A 20,324-nucleotide genomic window follows, 5' to 3' on the forward strand; every position below is an offset into this window, starting at 1 on the left:
GTTCTCTGCACTAACACCACAGCTGCGCGCGCAGCCATAGCCCTGGAGCTGCCACTCAGCCTTATCGTGCTGGCACAAGCACAGCAGAAACTAACACGACCCCAAGAGGGAGGAGTGGGGACCCAGGGGAGTGAACCAGGAGGGAGGAAAGTGGCCCAGGGGAGTAGGGAGGAGTGGGGGCTCAGGGGAGTGAAGAAGAAGGGAGGCATGGGGGCCCAGGACAGTGAACCAACAGGGAGGCGTAGGGGCCCAGGGCAGTGAACCAGGAGAGAGGCGTGGGGACACAGGAGAGTGAACCAGGAGGGAGGAGGGTGGAGTTCGGCCCAGCGAGTGAAACAGGAGGCAGGAGTTCGACCCAGGGAGTGAACCAGGAGGGAGGAGTGTGATCCAGGGAGTGAACCAGGAGGGAGGAGTGTGGTCCAAGGAGTGAACCAGGAGGGACGTGTGTGGTCCAGGGGAGTGAGCCAGGGAGGAGGAGGGAGGAATGTGGTCCGGGGAATGAACCAGGAGGGAGGAGTGCAGTCCATGGGAGTAGGGAAGAGTCTGGTCCAGGGGAGTCAACAAGGAGCCTTTGGGGGTAGCAAGTTCACACACCACAAATACCTCCCAATCCATCCGCGTGCAGGGAGGGGCCGGAAACCACGCAGGAGCTACAGCGCTTTCTCCTCACAGAAGAGGAGTAAGGATATCGAATCATGCATGAAATCAGAGCTAAAGTTCTACCACGGTGGGGAGACGCTTCACAGACCCAAATGGGTGCAAAACAAAACCAATCATACAAGATCAGTGGATGGAACGGGATCAGAAATTTAAGCCTGTAACAAGCTTTCAGAAAAAACGTCACTTGATCTGCAAGATGACTGCAGCTCTGCTTGATCATTTCTGCAAATGTCTAACTCGCGATGAGCCATCTCAGAGCCCTTCAAGAGGAGTAACAAAATCAAAACGCCACGGCATCCTCCGTATTTTAGATAGCCTGCAACAGTATGGAAATGAGCAGCGGTGCCAGAGCTTTCAAGTTTGTTTGAAGTAAATTTCAGCATGAGGGCAGCATCTTTCTGGCTGAAGCAATGAGGTAGGCTCCTGCTCACCGCATGGGAGACCAGCTTTCAGCTAAGCTGCTGTCAAGGGTCTGCAAACCACGATCCCCGACCGAGCCTTGGCCAGGGAACCAGAAGTGATTTTTACACTTTGACGTTTTCACAAAAGAAATATATGCAGAGACTTCTATGGCCCTCAAAGCATCACACGTTGCCTACTCTGCCCTTTACAGGAGCTTCTAGCTTTGCTGTCAGTTACAAAGTGTTTCTATAAAATAATGTCACTGATTCTCAAGCATGCCAGCAAAAGTCACACTTCTCAACAACCCTCAATGGAGATGCACCATCCTGTGTTTCACACAGATTTTAGATTTTTAAAAGCCAAAATAAGGGAGGTAATTCAGCTAAGTATTATAGTAACACAATTTGAGATACTTAATGATGTGTGACAACAGAATACTTGGCATTCCTGTGAGGCAATAAACTAGCTCAAACACAAAATAACAAATCAAAGCATGTTTTGGCCTCTCAAAGTGATCAGTGAAATTGGAAATAACATTCAGTTAAATGACACTAAAAAAAAAAAAAAAAAAAAAAAAAAAAGCACAAACAAAACCAATACTACTACACCATCACTCCTTAAATTTATTTAACTACTGCTGCCAAATAAAATGGAGAGACTTCTTACTGCAGGGTAATAATCGGCCATTGTCATCATGAAATAGACCGCTGTGCAGGCTCAGGCCCTCCAGCCCACAAAGGCAGGGGGAGGGAGGAGAAACGATGGCCAGAAACAAAGGGACAGGGCAACCATGACCTAGTCAGCAATTGTACCCTCCCACCTTTCTTCTGGACTTACAATTTTGGAGCCATCTGGGTTTACCTTCCTATGTCCATAAGTCAGCAAGTTCTCGAAGCCAGAAATCTACAATGCTTCTGGCAGCCAAGTCCTCTCGGCCTTCCCCCCATGTTTTAGGGCCTCATCAGCTCACCCCTGGACAGTATCAATGGCCCCGGAGCTCCAGTCAACCTTGCACTCCACAGACTCAAGTATGCCAGGAGCCACTCCAGGCTGCCACTGCCATGACCAAAGGCTTTCAGAGACAGTCGCCAGCACTGCACAAATCCATGTGGCTTCACCAGGCGCAAAGCAGCTCCAGCATTCCATCCAGTCTGTCGCTGCTACCATAGCTGTGAGTCTAGGATGTGTCAGGAAGGGAAGGAAGACACCATGTACATCATCTCATTTAAGCTTCAGTGTCACAAGGTGGATTTTGTCGTGCCCGTTTTATGGATCAGGAAAGTTTTAAGGAGGGCAAGCACAGGGCCCTGCTGACACAAGAGCAAGACCCGCAGAGGCCTGGGCATGACCCCCGCCCCACGCTCCCTGGGTCCTGATATCCACTCCTCCCCCGTGGGAGCCTGATCCTGGGTCTGCCTGAATTGCTACCATTCCTAAGACACGACTCACGTCTGTCCACCTCCTCCTTTATCTGTTTCCCGCAGCCCAGAGGCGTGTGTGCTCTTCCATCCAGACAGACATCACACTTCAGCTCCTGCATCTGACATCACTTCAGCCAAAAGCTTCTCTCAAACCTCCCCCACACCTGCCGGTCACACAGGTCTGCACCCATCACCTTTCTCACACGAATTCTCACATATTCCTGTGTAGCACCATCCAGCTGATGATAGTCTGAGAGGAGGAAGCTTTGTAGATAAGTCCACGTTCTACTTTGCTCCCAGCCCTCCGTCTTGCGTCTTGCATGAGGCAACCGATTAACAGCAATTTCATTTCAGCACAACATTTCCATTTGAAGAAACGCAGAGCATAGGGCTCTGGTCATAATTAAAAGCTTGTTTCATTTGTCATTTGAAATTCCATGTACTGCTGCAACAGCAGCACCCCCTCCTCGCCAGGCTCTGCCCTAAGGACATCTTTCTTCCAGCGCTCGATTCCCATCAGAACCCTGGCAGTGAGAGCCCCGCAGGTTTCCCAGCGCCTCGGGCTGCGGCTTCCACGCTGGGCCGGCACTGACAGGACCGGAATGGTGCCCCCAACAACTACAGGATTGGAAGCTGGTCGACTGCTCTGTAGAATGGAGACATGTTAGTAATCCCCGACATTTCCACTGACAGGCTGCTCAGGTAAACTGGGAAAAATCCACAAACTAGAAAGAATCCATGGGGAGGAGCACTTCTGTCTCCAACCTGGCAGCAAACGGTGGCTGTGCAGACGATCTCTTCAGGAAAACTATCGACTGTATCTCAGGTCAACAACAGCCCCGCTGAGGGCCAAAAAATCAGCTCCCCCTGGCCCTCACTTCCTAAGGGTCAGCCCTCCCAGGCCACCTCTCCTGGAAGATCAGCTCTGACGCACCCACGACGGTCAGGAACCGGCTCTGGGACACATTTCCCAGGCTCCTGCCCACCGCCCTCTCTCTTCTTCCTCCTCCATCTCCCTCTTCACTCCCATCCGCCCTCCCCCTTTCGCTTCCCTTCTCTCCTTTCCTCTCCCTCCCTCATTTCCTTTCAGCCCTCACCTTCCTCACTGCACTTCCCTATGCAACTCAGCGGACGCATTCTCAGGTCAGTAGAGTTTTCTTTCACTCTGTTTTTATTGCAATGATCATTCTTAATGAACAGAAACCTGTTTCGGACCATGTGGATGCCACCTCCTGACCAACTGCTGCCCCGCGGCTCCGTGTCCACTCAGTGACCTCACGTCGCAGGTGCCCAGCAGTATGGCTGTGACCAGGGGTAGCAACATTGGACATGAGAGAGGTATCCCAGCCAAGAGGCCCTGCAAAGCCTCCCCAGAAAACCGGAGCAAGGCCCAGGGCGGTAGGGAGAGCGCCGTGCTCACGATGTAGGCAGTTCAGCTTCCGCAAACTGTCCATCGACTGCAACTTACTTTGTTTCCATGGTTACAAAAGAACCATAAGCATTCTGAAATATGTTCTTGGTTTCATGTTTGCGAAATCTAAGCAACATTATAAGAAAAATCACTGAATTCTGCCTGAGGCTCTAGGGGTGTTTTCCTCTCTGAAAGGAGCCCCCTTCCAGGACTTGGGATTGAGTGACAGCCTTCAAAAATCACGGTTATCCTGGTGGTAACAGGGAACTCCTCAGCCCGCCGGGAGCTGGGGCCCTCGACAGCCCCCATGGCTCCAGACGCCAGTGTTCTAAGGATCACACATGTGCAGATAGCAAAGCTTGCTGCACACACGCCAGGTGCTAACAAGCCCCAAACGTCTCACTCATACTTGCTAACCACATCGCTTCTCTCAGCCTCCACGGCGTTTCACACTCTGCCTTTATACAGAGATGAACCATGCGTCCTGAGCGCTACAAAGATTCAACTCCTTCCGGGAACAGGGGTGCATCTTTCCATCACGGGATCCTCACTCCAGCTGGCACAGGATTTGCAGAGTGGGCGAGTCTAATGTTGATGACACTTTCTCAATATTCCCTTCACACCCCTCCAAAAACAAGAGTGCTGCCAGCTTCTTACCGACGTTGTAATGAGCAAAATATTTTTCTCTTATTTGTCACTTTTTAACGTAATACTAGTGAAGAATGTGACTCTGCATGTACACTGTAAGCACCCACACCGTGAACATTCTGCTCTCCTGTGACTGTATTCACAGGTCACAAGAACAAAACTTCTCCATAGTAGCCAATATATATATATATATATATTTATATATATATATATTTATATATATATATATTTTTTTTAACATGACTTCCACTCATCTGAAAGTCACAGATGTAGCTTTTCCTTCATAAAAAGATCCAAATGATACACAAACCAGGTTTAATAAACACATTGGTCCAGGTGGGAAAATGACCCCTCAGTCTCCCTCCCCTCAAAGACCAGGGCAGCCAGGAAACTGCGCTCTCCAGTAAATGACAGCCGGCAGGATTCCCTAAATAAGCAGCCGGAAGATTCCCATCTCGCAGAGCACACCTTTCAAGACTCAAGATGCCCCCGCTCCCTGAATATCCGACGAAGAACAGGGCTACCCAACGTAGGACTGAGGCAGTAAACAAACATGTATTTGGCCGGGGGCGGCGGTTTATGCTTGTAATCCCAGAACTTTGGAAGAAGGAGGCAGGCAGATCACAAGGTCAGGCGATCGAGACCATCCTGGCTAACACGATGAAACCCCCGTCTCTACCAAAAATACAAAAAATTAGCCAGGCGTGCTGGCGGGCACCTGTAGTCCCACGTACTCGGGAGGCTGAGGCAGGAGAATGGCGTGAAGCCAGGAGGCGGAGTTTGCAGAGAGCTAAGATCACACCACTGCACTCCAGCCTCGGCGACAGAGCAAGACTCCGTCTGAAAAAAATAAAATAAAATAAATAAAATTTTAAAAGTTTTCAGCAAATAGCATCATCGACCCACAAATGAGAGGTACCGTTTTCATTCTAGGAGGGAAACACTACAAAGCACGTATATTTTAGCCCTGTAAGTGAATTCTTCGGGCATTCCTGTGTCCGCTATCAAATGCAGCACATCACCTCAAAAGGCAAAGTTCTATAAGTCACATCCAAGGAAGGGAAAAATCATTCTAAGTTTTAGCCATCCAGTAAGAACCTGATCCAGAGAAGCCTACTTGTTCCAGACTCTAAGCGGCAATATATTGCTACAATGTAATGAAAACAAAGGGATAATTAAGAAAATTTCAATGCTAATAAAAGGCAAAAACATAATTAGATTTATTCTACTCTAGACAGAGCAGCCGGGCAGTTCACCCATACGTTATGAACGTTGCTGTTTTTCAGACAGGGTCCCAACTCTGTCAAGGCTTGACAGCAGGGGCGTGATCTCCACTGACTGCAAGGTCCGCCTCCCAGGCTCAAGCGATTCTCTTCAGCCTCTGGAGTAGCCGGGACTACAGGTGTGCAGCCATCATGCCCAGCTAATTTGTGTGTTTTCCGTAGAGATGGGATTTCACCAGGTTGCCCAGGCTGGTTCCCTGGGTCTCGAGTTCCGAGGCTCAAGCAATCCACCCGCCTCGGCCTCCCAAAGCCCTGGGATTACAGGCGTGAGCCATCACGCCTGGCCCTTTTTTTTTTTCTTTCCTTTTTAAGCGATTAATGTGCTTCAGAGTCTTGTAGGCATTAAAAAAAAAAAAAAAAAAAAAGAACAAGCAAATTCTGTAAGGGAAAGAAACCATTAACATGTTTTACACACCTCAAAACTCAAAACAGAAATACTAAGAATAAAATGTATTTTATTCACAGAGGCATTCTTAAAGTTCTGTAAAAGTGACACCATGGACACCACCACATCACAGACGAGTGTGGCAGGACTGCTCAGATTCAGAACACATTCTAAACAGTCCTCCTGCCACTTTCCTCAGTGGGAACACTTTATTCTGTCTTTTATTCAAATTAAGTATCTTGCAAGGGAGTTGAAGAAAACTGCAGAGCAGATTTTAAAACTTCAATGCTTTTCTCAATTTTCGTCACATTCTGATGCATTTTTACCTACTACACGGCCAATAAGTTTCAAGCTTTTTGCATCGATAAAGACAATGCTCCTTGTAGCAATAGGCTTTTTCTTTTCTATACAAAGATCTATAACTTAAGCTAGTAAACTGGGCATTTCACAAAGATTTTGCACAATTCCTAGCACAGATTTTAGCAAAATAAAACCATTATCTTTCTGCAATTAAATAACCAAACATAGGAAACTGCACAGTTAAAATAACCATTCCATTATTTTATATAAACACAAATGATAAAGGAGAGTATGCTTTGGAAAACAGTGTTTCCATAAGCTAATGATGAAGCAGAAGACAGTTCCTCAGCCTCATATGACATTTGACAACCGAAGTACTCTGGCCCAAGCCCAGCCCGGTTAAATGGAGGGGAAGTAAACATGTGACCGACCGTGGTGGGGCACTGTGATAGCCACAGTCTAGGAAAGAACAGCTGACATGTTTCTTCTTCATGGGAAAACTGAAACATACTCGAGACACCTTAATTCTTTAAAACACAGTCTGCCCCAGTACTAACCTTAAGCTCCCATTGATAAAGATTGCGATAACCAGAGGTGTTTATCCAGGCCCTCGAAAATCACGGACATGGTACATACACAACATTTTCAAACACTCAATGCTGCCAGTATGTTAAATGCGCTGTGATACCGGAGGTCTTGTGCAGGACCAGAAGCATCGCAGCCTGGTTACCTTCCTGGTGTTCAATGCTTTGTATGTGCAAAGTCTGCTGTTACAATTTACTGGGCTTAATGTCATTCAGTTTGTCACAGAAGAGAGCTATGACATTTACTTAATTCCACACACAGATTCTCAAGTTCATCTTCCACCAATGACTGCCCTGTCCACAAGACAGCGGAGGGAAGACCCAGGAAAGGCCTGGGAGATGCCAGGTGCTCACAAACTGGTATCAGTCTGCTGGTTCTGGCTTAAAGGAAAACAGACATAGAAGAAACTAAAAGGACTCACTACATCTAATATCACAATGTTCTCAACTTTACCTTAGCCAAAAATAAAAGCGGAATAGCAAAACTACTCCAGGGCATGATTCCAGGGCTAATCTGAAACATGAAATATTTAGAAGACAAAGCTTATTGTGAGTGCAATTAATATACACATAAAACACTGGTTTCGCAAAACCCAGTCTTTGCGATTGCTTTTATAAAAAGTAAAATTCTCATGAGGATCACATACACTAACTGATTTTCAAATGAAGGGACTGGTAAACTTCAGGGCATATGATTTCTGCCACACACGAGGGGAGCAGTGAGAGAGAAGAGCTAGGATCAAGTGTGCTGAAGCTGTCCTAGGACTGAAATTTAGTTTCTGCCAAAACAAAAACACAGGAGGCTGTCAACTTCGATAGCAAGCTCTGCTTGAGAGCGTCAAGATGTTAAAATTGCAAAGGGGCTTCTCCCTGCTATAGGCACGCGTGATCCTTGCAAAAACATAGCTCAGCATCATCAAAAATCAGGAAAGAACACAAGCTTTCCAGACAGGAAATCCAAGAGCAGAAGGGAGCAGAGTCCAAGCTTGCTCGGCAGAACTGTTCCCGGACAACAGCACAGAGGACGTCACAGGGAGGGCAGGGCAAGCAACAGCAGCTTCCGTGATGCCGCAAGCAGGGCCTGAGCCAGGAGAGCAGTCTCCTCCAACCTGACAAGGAGGCGCGAGGAGCCACAGAGAAGTCAATTCAGGGTCTTTTTCAGAAAGGGGCAACAATGAGAAAATCTGGTCTTACCCAACCACCCCCCATCCACGGTAACAGCTAAACTCGCGCCTGTGTCTGTCACCTTCCCCACCCCCTCTTGCAGATGCTCTTCCTGCACCCGGGTGCCTGTCTCCGTGCTGCTCCTGAGGCCACACCTGTTGCCATCCAGTAGTGACCACGAATTCACCTTTGTCCGGGCGAAGCAAACGCAGAGTTCACACACTCTTGTACAGGTTTGCTGGCCGAGAATCTAACCGAGCTGTCCAATTCCAGATGTGCTGGTACCAAGGAGAACGCTCGATGTCCGGCATTTATAAACGGTATCAGTGGGTTCTCCTGGGACTCCCAGGCAGCCGAACGAGGGAGGGAGCTGTTGCCCTGTTGCCCCGAGCCAAAGCAGCGCTGCGAGGCAAACACCACAGGCCACATCACACTCGAGCACCGACTCTTGACAGTTGCTCGTTTGTGTGTTCAGAGTTCAGGGTACAGGCGACAGACAGGCCTGATCTCAGCCATGGGACAGCAGTGATTGCCCACAAGTCCCGTATCTAAGCCCCGACTTGCCCATCGGCCTTCCTTCAGGAACAATGCCCACCTCACAGTGCTGCCATGAACGCTAAGTCAGCACGTATATACACAACCAGATTCATTGCAATTGTGCTTTCTACCCCAAGTTAATACAACCAGGTGCTATCATCGAGACTGAATAACCAATATTAGAACAGAAGGTCAGGCCAGCGATGGTGGCTCAGACCTGTAATCCCAGCACTTTGGGAAGCTGAGGTGGGTGGATCACTTGAGGTCAGGAGTTGCAGACCAGCTTGGCCAACATGGCAAAACCCCATCTCTACTAAAAATAATTTATCCAGACATGGTGGCACACACCCTGTAACCCCAGCTACTAGGGAGGCTGAGGCATAAGAATCGCTTGAACCTGTGACGTAGAGGTTGCAGTGAATGGAGATTGTACTCCTGGGCTCTACCCTTCCAGTCTGGGTGACAGAGCAAGATTCTAATAAAACAATAAAAGGTCAAGATGAGAACTGATTGCCAAGGTCCACAGTCCATATACTTAAAACATAAAATTCATTAGCTAGTACTTGATCAAGTTGCTGCTTTCTTCATTACAATCTTGTATATCCTTCTAACACGGCTCAAAATGTTTACATTTGAACACACCTCGAGTATAACAAAAAATAAAGTGCCTGTATTTCACAAACGAGCAATTTCCAGTAAGGCTGCATCCTGCTCTAGTTAATCCTTTGACAATGTAAAACTGAGCCATCCTGACATAGCACTGACACATGGTGCAAGAAGAATGACCTCCAATTAAATCGCTAGATTTAGAGAACACGTAAATATAGTTTATCACTAATTCACTAACCATTAGCAAGATTTTAAAGGAAGAAAAATTATCAGGACTGTAACTAGGAATAAAGGCAAAAATAAACATGAAGAAATTAGTCACGTTTAAATCAATACCCTTTCTGTGAGGCCGTAACAAAGTATACACAGCAGGGGCACAAACTGTCATGCTGAACTGTCACCAAGCTCTCTATGAAGGTAGTAAGAGCGTCCCAAGTCGCAGAGCCTCGTCTTCCTATTTAAACCCTAAACAGCCAACACCACTCAGCATGCAGTGAGAGCTCTGAAAGCTCAGAGGAATGCATGATGGGAGGAAGGGCCCTAGCCCTGCCATCACCCTGCTGCTTATTAAAAATATAAAACAAACCCCTGCCTTCAAGGTGCCCAGATCTAACTAGTACAAGGTTTTGCTTTTAACAAGTTAACTACGAATGATGAAGACTCTCAACAGCTGTGCGAAATGTAAGGCAACCTCATAAGAGGAACTTGGCTGAGACTAAACCCAGAGATGGTTTTTTAACCACAGAAGAGGAAAGAACTGAAGAACCTTACAGAAAGTTGACAGCAATTTCTATTTCTCTATGGTAGAACCTGGAATTTACCTTTGAGACAGACTGCCCTTCTGTTCTGAAAAATCAGATTATTCTTGCAATCCTCCATCAGGACTGAAATTCCCAAAGGCATGGAAAACCAAGTACTAATTTTAACCCCCCCCCCCAAAAAAAAACTACCTATGATCTTAGATGTGAGATTTAGTATTCTCAAATTCCAAATTTGGAAATATTTTGCACAAAGTCCTTCTTTTCCCTGTTTACTTGAAAGCTCTCTATTCTTTTGTCCTAAACACCTTCCTTCTCATCCTTCCAAACAATATCTGAAGATGAACTTACATATCGTTTTCAATGTTACAAAGAAGATACTACATTTGTCATGAACTGTTTATATTCACAACTCTAGGAGGGATTTTGCTACATCGTGAGGAATAACACGAGGCAGTTAATACGCCACGAATAAAGAACAGTAGAAAGTGGACACATTTCCTGATGAGTGCCGATTTCTCATTGAGCTGCTGACAAAGTTATAATACAGAAAGCTAGACAGCTGCTCTGTTAGTTCTACCTCACTTAAGTGACCGAGTCATTGTTGTTTCAGTTCCCTCTCTCGTCTGGGGATGAGACACACCTCACAGAGCTGTTTATGATTTCAGGAACACAAACATCAATGAAGTGACTGTTCCTAGATCGTTGCAAAGGGTAGAGGAACCTGCCAAATTTCAACTAGGTTGTAACAAACAACTGTTTTCATCCTACACTCTCTGGTGCCAGCGAGATGGTGCGTTCTTGGATCCCTGCGGGAGCCCTATTCCTGGTGCCATAGAGCGCACACACACATTTACATCCACATAACGTACGTATATGGCACACTGTAACACGTGTACCTGCATAGAGCGTACACACATCCGAATACGTGGAGTGTACATAAGTGCACTACGTGCGTACAGAGTGCACACACATCCAGATCCATGTAGGGTACATGCATAGAGTGTACACACATCCAAATATATATAGTGTACAAACAAGTTCACTACGTGTGTACAAGCATAGAGCATACACACATCCATATAGCAAATGTACATAGGTATGCTAACATGTATGTACATGCAGAGCATGTACACACGTCTATATGCATACAGTGTACACAGGTATACTATAACCTGTATGTACATGTATATGGCATACACATGCACATCCGTATGTACACAGGTATGCTATTTGCTATATGTATACACATGCATATAACATACATTCTTATCCAATGTACGTAGGTGCACTACAGCATGCATACACATGTGCAGTGTACACATATGCACATGTATACAATGTACATCAGTACACTAACGTATAAAACGTATACACATATGCAATAGTGTACGTACATATGCAGCATGTATACGTATTATTGTGTACATATCCAGAAGTTTATTCAGTGTGCATAGTGTACATGCATGCTTGTGTGCACATATGTATATATACATCTGCAGAAATAATGTGCACATACCCACATGGTGCACGTACACAGGTATGTATATGGCATTAAATACATGCATGTATGTACACATGTAGAACAGATAGGTGTCCAACTAGTGTGCATATAATCATCCCCGTAGATACACACATATACACATGTACATGCATGCCTACAGCATGCACGTGTGTAGGACACAAATGTAGTGTACATACCTATACACTGTAAATACATGCAGTGGAAATACACGTAGTATGTGTACACCACATACACACATGTACATTTATACAGTACACATACACCGAGACCCAGAACGAGTCATGAGTATTAACACGGCGCAAACGCTTCCAGTTCTACCTAAGTGAATTTTTTTCAAACTATAATAGAACTCATATAAAAAGGGTTTTTAAGGAAATCAATACAGCTAGTGACAAAAACAGTGGGAAGGGCACAACCACTTTCTCTCAGAGTTCTGGGCCTGACCGTGGAAGTTCAGAGGTTTCCTAATGCAGTACACATCAGAACTGACTCACAATGAAGCACTCCTTAAAAATTAAAAATGTGTCCTCATGTTTTGGCCTTTGAGACAAAGCCTCTTAGTTAATCGAGTTCTGACTGAATTTGACTCACAGTACTCTGGCAGATTCTTCATTTTCTGGTGAGACAGACGAATGTCCCAGGGTGAGGGCAATGCCAGCCGTTTCAGGGTCAGCTTTTCGAGGAGCGATGTCTGGCAGAACACAATCCAACACCATAGTAGGATCCCCCACCCAGCCACTTAGACGCTTTCTGGTACTTACTCTGTCTGCTTGTTTCCCTTTCTTGAATTCAGCTGGGGGGAGAAAAAAAACCAAAAAAATCAAAACCAAAAACAGCCCATGTGTTTGTGTGTCTGAAAAGTGAATACATCCACATCCAACTTTCTAAATGATACACGGCAGGTGTTGATGGTCACCAACCAGTGGCCACTGTTGACAAAATACAAAGTCATCTGCAAACATGAACGAGTTTCTAGGAATACAAAAGTCAAGGGAATTTACTTCACATATTAAAGGTGTCAAGGGTGCTCATCAAAAATATATTTAGAGGTTTTCCTTTCAAGTTATTTTTGAAGATTTTTAAGTTGCAATACTTAAAAGCCTCTGGGAAAAGAAAGGATACAGGTATCTGGAAGATTTATACTAAATGATTTTCATGTCTTTTTGATAAAGTTAAATAAGGTCAGCCTTGAAGTAATGGCTTCCACTACTCTGAGGCTGTGGATGGAATCCACACCACCACCAGACAATTGAATAAACAGCAAGGCTGCACACACAGGACACAGGCAGTGAGCCAGCCTGACTAGTTGTCAGCTTCTGGGTCAGTTCTACCCAGTTCTGGCCAGGCCCCACTGGAGATGAAAACCTGCCCTTTAGAAGCCTTCAAACCCCACCTTTCAAAATCTAATCCTCTTCAACTGAGGCCCAAGTCCAAAAATCTACTGACATCTTAGCCCGCGTTAGGCCAGCTGTCCCCCAGCCTTTTTGGCACCAGGGATGGGTTTCATGGAAGACAATTTTTCTGGGGGGTGGTTTTGAATTGCAACTGTTGCACCTCAGGTCAGGCAGCGGATCCTCATAAGCAGCACCTCCGAGATCTCTCACAAGCAGTTTACGATAGGGTCCCAGCGCCTAGCAGAACACACAGCTAATGATAGTGTCACAACACCTAGGAGAACATGCGGCTTATGATAGGGCTCCAGCACCTAGGAGAACAGGCGACTTAGGAGAGGGTCCCAGCACCTAGGAGAACAGGTATTAAATGAGTTGGCAAAGCCAAAAATCCACCGGATCTACCACTCCAAAGCAAACATACACCACTGCCCAATATTGATGTGAGCCAAAAACAGGGAAGTCCTGAGGGCCCACACTGACCACAGCCAGACACCACTTCTGCAAGAAGCAAGCACGCACCTAGAGATCACCAGTGATGACCCAGGAGAGCAGCTTTGAGCAGAGACAAAGGTGAAGGAGAGGCACATGGGCCAGGGTGCTGGGTGTGCCCGTCTTTGTGACCTCACTGAGATTGCTGACCTCTGGCCCTTGGTGTCCCTTCCTGTGGAGGTAGCAGCCCCCAAATCCCTGCCTCCCTTCAGCACTGACTGAGGCGGCCCTGAAGTCTCCCCAGGGCTGAGACTGCTTCTAAATCCTGTTAACTGCACACCCACATGAAAAACAAAAAACAAAATATCAAGTATGCAGACAGGAAAATAAAAATACGTGAATCCTCCCTTATTCAACAGGCATTTAAAAAGTAACAGGAAAATTGTGATAGTCTTTAAACAACCACCAGCTATCACGTCCTCTTGAAATGTTTTAGCTAATCAGGAACATCTTTACCAAGCACTTGTGTGTTCAGGAAATCAGTTGACAGGTCCCAAATAACCTCGGAGCCTGCGACCTGACCCCCACTCACGCACATCACCTCTCCAGAGGAACGTGTCCTGGACACCTTTCAAATGGTGAGGAACAGGAACAAGGGTAGCTTTCCCTCAACACCACAAAACAAGCTCGACCCCGAGGAGCCCGGAGAACAGCGACGTTTGTTTAGATGCTTTCCCACTGTCCTTGTCAGAGCAAACATTCCCATCCCACACCGCCCAGTGTTTAACTCTCCCTGGGATACCAGCAGCCGTCAACCCTCAACAAGCTGGAAACAGAGGCCAAGCTGATAGGAGGCCTCTCTCCATTCCTTACTGAATTCGCTCAGGACACGGATGTTCCCAAACACATATGGCCCTGAGTATTCCACACCTGGGGAACATTCAAACAGCAGACTCTGCAAAGACGTTCCCCTAAAGAGAAACTCAGTTTCTAACTTCCCTTAGGGAAAAACAGGAGACCCAGAACTTTCCAGAAAATCAAGTGTGAGAGGAAGCCACTCACCTCTGGCACTTCCTAAACCTGCCTTCCCGCGGGTGCTCAGGGATGTCCCCGCGACAGCCCCGTCCACCCAGGACGGCAGCAGGTCTCAGGCAGCCAGCACCTGGGCAGCTGGCCAAGCAACCCCAGGGTGAAAACGCCATCCCAGGCACCACTTCCCGGAGCCCCTCAGCAAGAAAAACAGAGGTGGGACAGAACCGAGGGCTGACTCGAGGCTGGGGAGCCACAGACCCGCACAGCTCAATCATCGGACATGCTCTTCTGTGGACAGAGCCCAGGGAGAGGCCAGCAGAGAGACCCTCGTGCCGGCTCCACGGGCCAGCGTCCTCCAGGGCTGCAAGTTTGTGATCACAGCTTCAGAATTTGGTTCCAGAATCTTCCGGAATCAAAGACGCACCAAACTGTGAAGCTGCCAGGACAGCAGGGCCCAGGAGCAGGCTCAGGGGAGGACCACTTAGAAACCCCACACACAGCATACACGTGTGCATGCTTACTCCACACATGCCACCGCTTCACCCAATAGTATACACGCAAACGCATGTATGTACTCCATACACACCCTCAAATACACTCACCAAATATGATGCGTGTACACACTCCACACACACCCTCAAATACATACGACACACATGAACATGCTCACTCCACCCACACCTGCTAAATACACTCAACCACACATGCACAAACGTGACACACGTGCACACTCATTCCGGACGTCACACCCCTCACCAAGTACACAGGTGCACACACCTCCAAGTTCAGAACCTGTAGACTCCACAAGCTTTGGTTTCCCCCACTGTTTCTCTCATCACATGAGATCCACACACAGGTGTCATTTACTGACATCTAACACCCGGGGAGGCCCTTAGACAGAACTGCAGTCACAAGTCGGCTTCATTCAGGCATTCATCACCAGCCTCCTGAAGCCACCTCCTGTCCCCAGGGGGAGCGGGGGCCGAGACCGGAGACGTCTCTGGGCTTACAGATCCCCAGGCTGGCAACCCAGCGAAATGAGGAGGGCTGGGCCACGGCCCTGGAGGGAGACGGGTACTGGCTCAAGTATGCGGAACATGAGTCCTCATTTCCAGACAGTGTCACCTACGACAGCGTCAGGTGAAAGCCAGTGGTTTGGCATTCCTGGGATAGACAGTTCTGGAAATACAAGGGAAGCTTTTTACTCCTCCCCTCTGAACACATGAGGTCCATGGTCCCCTCACATCTAACACTGGGAATCCGAATCGGTGACTCCTTGTCCACCTGAGGACCACCCAAGAGGATCCACACACCTGCTACAACAGCAGCACCGCACCTGGTCTGCAGGGGAGCAAAGCAAATCCCACCTTTATGACTAAAACTGGATTACCCTGACACTGGCAGCCTGCAGTGTGTGTATCGTCAAGCCCCCACGTCTGTGCCACCTGCAAGAGGAACACAAGCCCTTAGTCCCAGGTTCTCAGGACGGCCTGTGAGGTAGATGCTGGCACCTTCCCATCTCCCAGGGGAGAGGAGAGAAGGCCACGGTCAGGGCTTGCATATCAGGAGGGTCGGGATTCAAACCCCATCTGCCTCACAAAGCAGCCCTTACCATTCAAGTGACTTCTATCATCAGCCTTAAAATGTACCACAGTTACCAGCAATTCTGAGTGCTGTTCCTTGGGACATCATAAGCAAACATTTTGTTAGAAAGGTTTTGCCAAATCTGCTTTCAAAATCCTATGGTATGAAATGACTAATGAAAATTTGAGCTATGAAATAAAGCACATAGTTAAATGAATCCCAAAATGACTATCGCGAAGGAAGTTTTAACTTGAAGTGAAAAATATCCTCCAAATGACATCAGCCAGAATTATCTTCAATCATTACTGATCCCATATGCTTCAGGAATTATACAGCATCATCTCAGATATGAACTTAAAACCATTAGCTGAATGCACATTTCAGCACAACCAAAGTTCTGCTATAATAAGCAGCACAGGCGTCTCTGGAGAGGATTTTAATTGGGACTACAAACGATGTGCACGATCGTGGTAAGAGGTTTCATGCTGGCTGTTCTCCAAGGTGCGACACAGAGAAACACCACTAACCTCAAAGACACCTGCTGCTTTGTAATGAGATGAGAGACGATGTGGACGGACTACTGTAAATATTCGAAAAGGAGAAACAATGCAAGGAAAGAATCGTATCAGTTACCCTTTACATTCTTAGAAAAAAACGATTTTTCTTTTGGGATGATTTTAAAAGAAAATGACATTCTGGATTTTTTTTAACTTTTCTTTCTGAGACAGGGTCTTGGCTCTGTCGCCAAGATTGGAGTACAGTGGAGCAATAGCAGCTCACTGTAGCCTTAAGTGATCTTCCCACCTCAGCCTCCAGAGTACCAGGGACCACAGGCACGCACCACCACACTCAGCTAACTTCTGTTATACAGATGGGGTCTTGCTATGATGTCCAGGCTGGTCTTCAACCCCTTGGCCTCAAGTGATCCTCCTGTCTTGACCTCACAAAGATTTAGCCTAAGCGACCATGTCTTATTGGAAAACAGACATTAGAGCAAATGTATTTCTGTAAGATTTTCTACCTCTTTTCACTGGAGAAAAAGGTAACTTGCCTCCAAGGGTCGGAGACAAAGACGTTACTGCAGACAAGAGCGCTGTGCATCCCGGGAACCGCTACACCACGAGGCACGGCCGTGCACACTGGACGCAGCAGTAACAAACGAGGCTAGCACAGGCCGATGCTGGCCCTCTCCAGAAGCAGGCCTATCCTTCCTCCTCTCCTCAGCCCCCTCTCCCTTCAGGCCTCAGTGGCTGCTGACAGCGGAGAGGCCACAACTAGAGGAGGCTCTCAACTCCACCAGGGACAGGAGTCCCGGACGCTGGGGACTCAACTGCTGTCCTCCGCATCCACCTCCTTCTGGTCCAGCCTTCTCAGGAGCCAGGCGTGGCCACTTTGACCCTCTTTTCCCTTCTGTGGCTCCTACAAAAAACCAGTCAGAGAGCCCAGGCTGCCTTGCACTCCAGGGATACCTGGCACAGGCCCCCTCCATGTCCTTATCCAAGCTCCTGGGGCCAGAAGGGTCTTGCAATATTTCACTTTCCAGTTGACCATCCCCAGCCTGAAATCCAAAGTGCTCTAAAGAGCATTTCCTTCGAGTGTCATGAGGAAGCTCAGAATGTTTCAGGTTTTGGAGCATTTTGGAGTAGGGACTCTCAGCCTTAATTTGAACCTCTTCAAGGAAGCCACACACTGAAGCCCCCGATGTCCACCCTACACAATCCCAGCACACCATCTGAAGTCCTCAACAACAGATTTTCTTTCTTCAAAAATAACCACAAGTCACAAACTCACACGCAATCACAGAAGGGGGTTGTGGACACCCACACAGATGATGAAATTTAACTGTCACATTTTTACCTAGGTAATTTAAAGTCATTCCTCAAAACACACCTGTTTTACTGAGTTGCATTTTAAGGTGAACACACACAAATCATTTCAGGGAAACAAACGTCACTTTGGGCTGCGTGTGGTTTCTTGACTCCCGTGAATAACTCAGCGTTCACCCTCACTTCTGGATAAGGGAGACGATGCAAAGAAAACTGTTAAAACAAAGACATGAAAACAAGTTTAAGAAGGGTTTGAAAGGTTCCTCCTGTCCTTCTGGAGGGGAGACAAGGATGCCTGGAAAGCTCACGGGGGACGGGAGCACAGCCTCCTCGGTGTGTCATGGACGCTGCCTCACCAAGGGGAGAGGATGATGCCTGGAAGGCTCACAGGGGTGGGAGCACAGCCTCCTCAGTGCTTTCTACACTCAGCAGCTTCAGAAATTCCTGCAGAAGCAGAACACATCATGAGAACTGAGACTGGAACACCCCAAAGAAAGGGATGAGGGGTCAAAAAAAGCATTCGATCATTACCAAGGAGCGCGGGCATGAAGCCGCTTCAAAGACCGTGTGAGAAGTCACTCATAGGCGTTTCAGAAAATAAGGGTAGTGCGAGATTGCTCGATCAGCTCAAACAGGCTGCCGTCCCTCAGGCCATGAAGTCCCTGAGATGAGCCTGTCACTGAGCAGAAGTCACTCGCATCTCTGCCAGAGAAAGTACTACAAGCTGACACATAACCTCATGAAACCTAGGCTTCAGCCGGTCAACAGTGAGTCTGACATGGTACATCCCTCCAGATAGTTAAAGACCCCAGGGGTTCATCGGACAACCTCGAAGGGCTGTGTCTGTCCAGCTCCTTTTCCAAGTTCTGGATGATTTTTCCTAATGCACTATAAGCAGCATGTTCCAATAGAGATGTAATTAACTGGATGGGTGTCCTCTTAATTTTGAAATTAGAAACACACTTGGCCAGGCACGGTGGCTCATGCCTGTGATCTCAGTACTTTGGGTGGCTGAGACAGCTGGACTGCTTAAGTCCAGGAGTTCAAGTCCAGCCTGGGCAACATTGCAAAACTCCATCTCTACAAAAAATACAAAACTAAGTCAGGCATGGGGACACATGGAACATGTGCCTGTGGGTCCTGGCTACTCAGGAGACTGAGGCAGGAAGATCACTTGAGCCTGGGAGGTTGAGGCTGTAGTAAGCTGTGCTCACACCACTGCCTGGGCAACAAAAAGGTTTTTTTGCCTGTCTCAAAAAAACCAAAGAGAAAAAGAATTGTATACCTGACTAGGCCAAAATAAAAGAGGCCTTCGCTGCCTACATAAAGGGCTTTCAGAATTCACTTCCATCCTTAGGAAAGGGGGCCAACACCAGGCTGTGTCCCTTAAGATGCCCTGTCTCATATGGGAAAAAAAATCAAGAGAAATCAAATAAAGGCCATAAAATACATCAGTTTCAACACTAAAATTTGATAGTATGCTTTAAATTGAAGATGAGTTAAGTCACATTTCCAAACCTCTGAAAGCACGGTTACTGGGAGGGAATGGTTTGCAACACACAAACGCAGCTCTGTAAAAGTGCCCAGGCTGGATGAAGGCTCAAACGTCAGTGCAAGGAGAAAGTCTGAACAAACTCTCTCCTGCCCTGCTGCTGTCCTCTTCCAAAACACACTGTTTATCTGTCAGTTTAGAACAAGGCCTAGGGAGGTGGGAGGCAGGCCTGGGAGGGTCACCTAGCATCCAAGCTCCTCATCCACACAACTGCACGAGGCTGAGCTGAGCAGTACACACAAACACAACTAATTCTCCCCAAAAAGAAGACGGAAGGCAGCACACTGCCATGCCAGGCACCCTGCAGATGAGAAGATTGAGGGGAGCCAGAGGTACCTTTAATCTTGCTTGCATGGTGGAGGGAGAGGAATAATGCCACTCACTTGAGTGTTGCACAATTCTTTCTAGCACTGAGTGGCAGAAAACAAAAATTATAGATGCTTCCTCAGATAAATGTTTCTGAAGAACTGAACATAAATTACGTTCAGGAAATAGCATTATGAATGCCTCAAGTGCTTCTGTTTTCAATAATCCCAGAGTAATTCTATAAACCCGGGAATCAGTCTCACCCAACTCCAGGATCACAGCCCAGGTGACGTGGGCACACATATCCTGAAGCTCCAATACTCAACTAAAGTGGGGCGAGTGAAAATGATCCTGGGTATAATTTACACGGACACAGGAAGGTGGCTGAGCCCCAAACCCCTAAACCAGGAAGACCAGTGTCCTTCAGGGGCCTCACCTCTGTCCTTTCGCAGCCTCTGGGAACCACCACTCTGCTCTCTACTGACACAAACGCCCCTCCCAAGGTACAACACCA

The 20,324-nt window shown here is 47.3% G+C and overlaps 1 protein-coding gene across 10 annotated transcripts in view; it reads right to left on the reverse strand.

Moving 5' to 3' along the window:
* LOC139361223 (disco-interacting protein 2 homolog C-like) overlaps positions 1 to 20,324 on the reverse strand; it is a 173,525-nt gene that overhangs the window by 115,579 nt on the left and 37,622 nt on the right. For 2 of the 10 annotated variants that reach the window (XM_071089766.1, XM_071089760.1), the window contains exon 1: positions 12,449 to 13,555. The exons of 6 other annotated variants lie outside the window; for them this stretch is intronic. The gene's annotated coding sequence lies outside the window, so the exon portion shown is untranslated. Of the gene's footprint in view, positions 1 to 12,278; positions 13,556 to 20,324 lie in introns of those variants that run through there. 2 more of the 10 variants (XM_071089747.1, XM_071089755.1) reach the window with 2 other exon arrangements.

This window comes from Macaca nemestrina, unplaced genomic scaffold, assembly GCF_043159975.1.
Source record: "Macaca nemestrina isolate mMacNem1 unplaced genomic scaffold, mMacNem.hap1 Scaffold_108, whole genome shotgun sequence".
Lineage (NCBI taxonomy): Eukaryota > Metazoa > Chordata > Mammalia > Primates > Cercopithecidae > Macaca > Macaca nemestrina.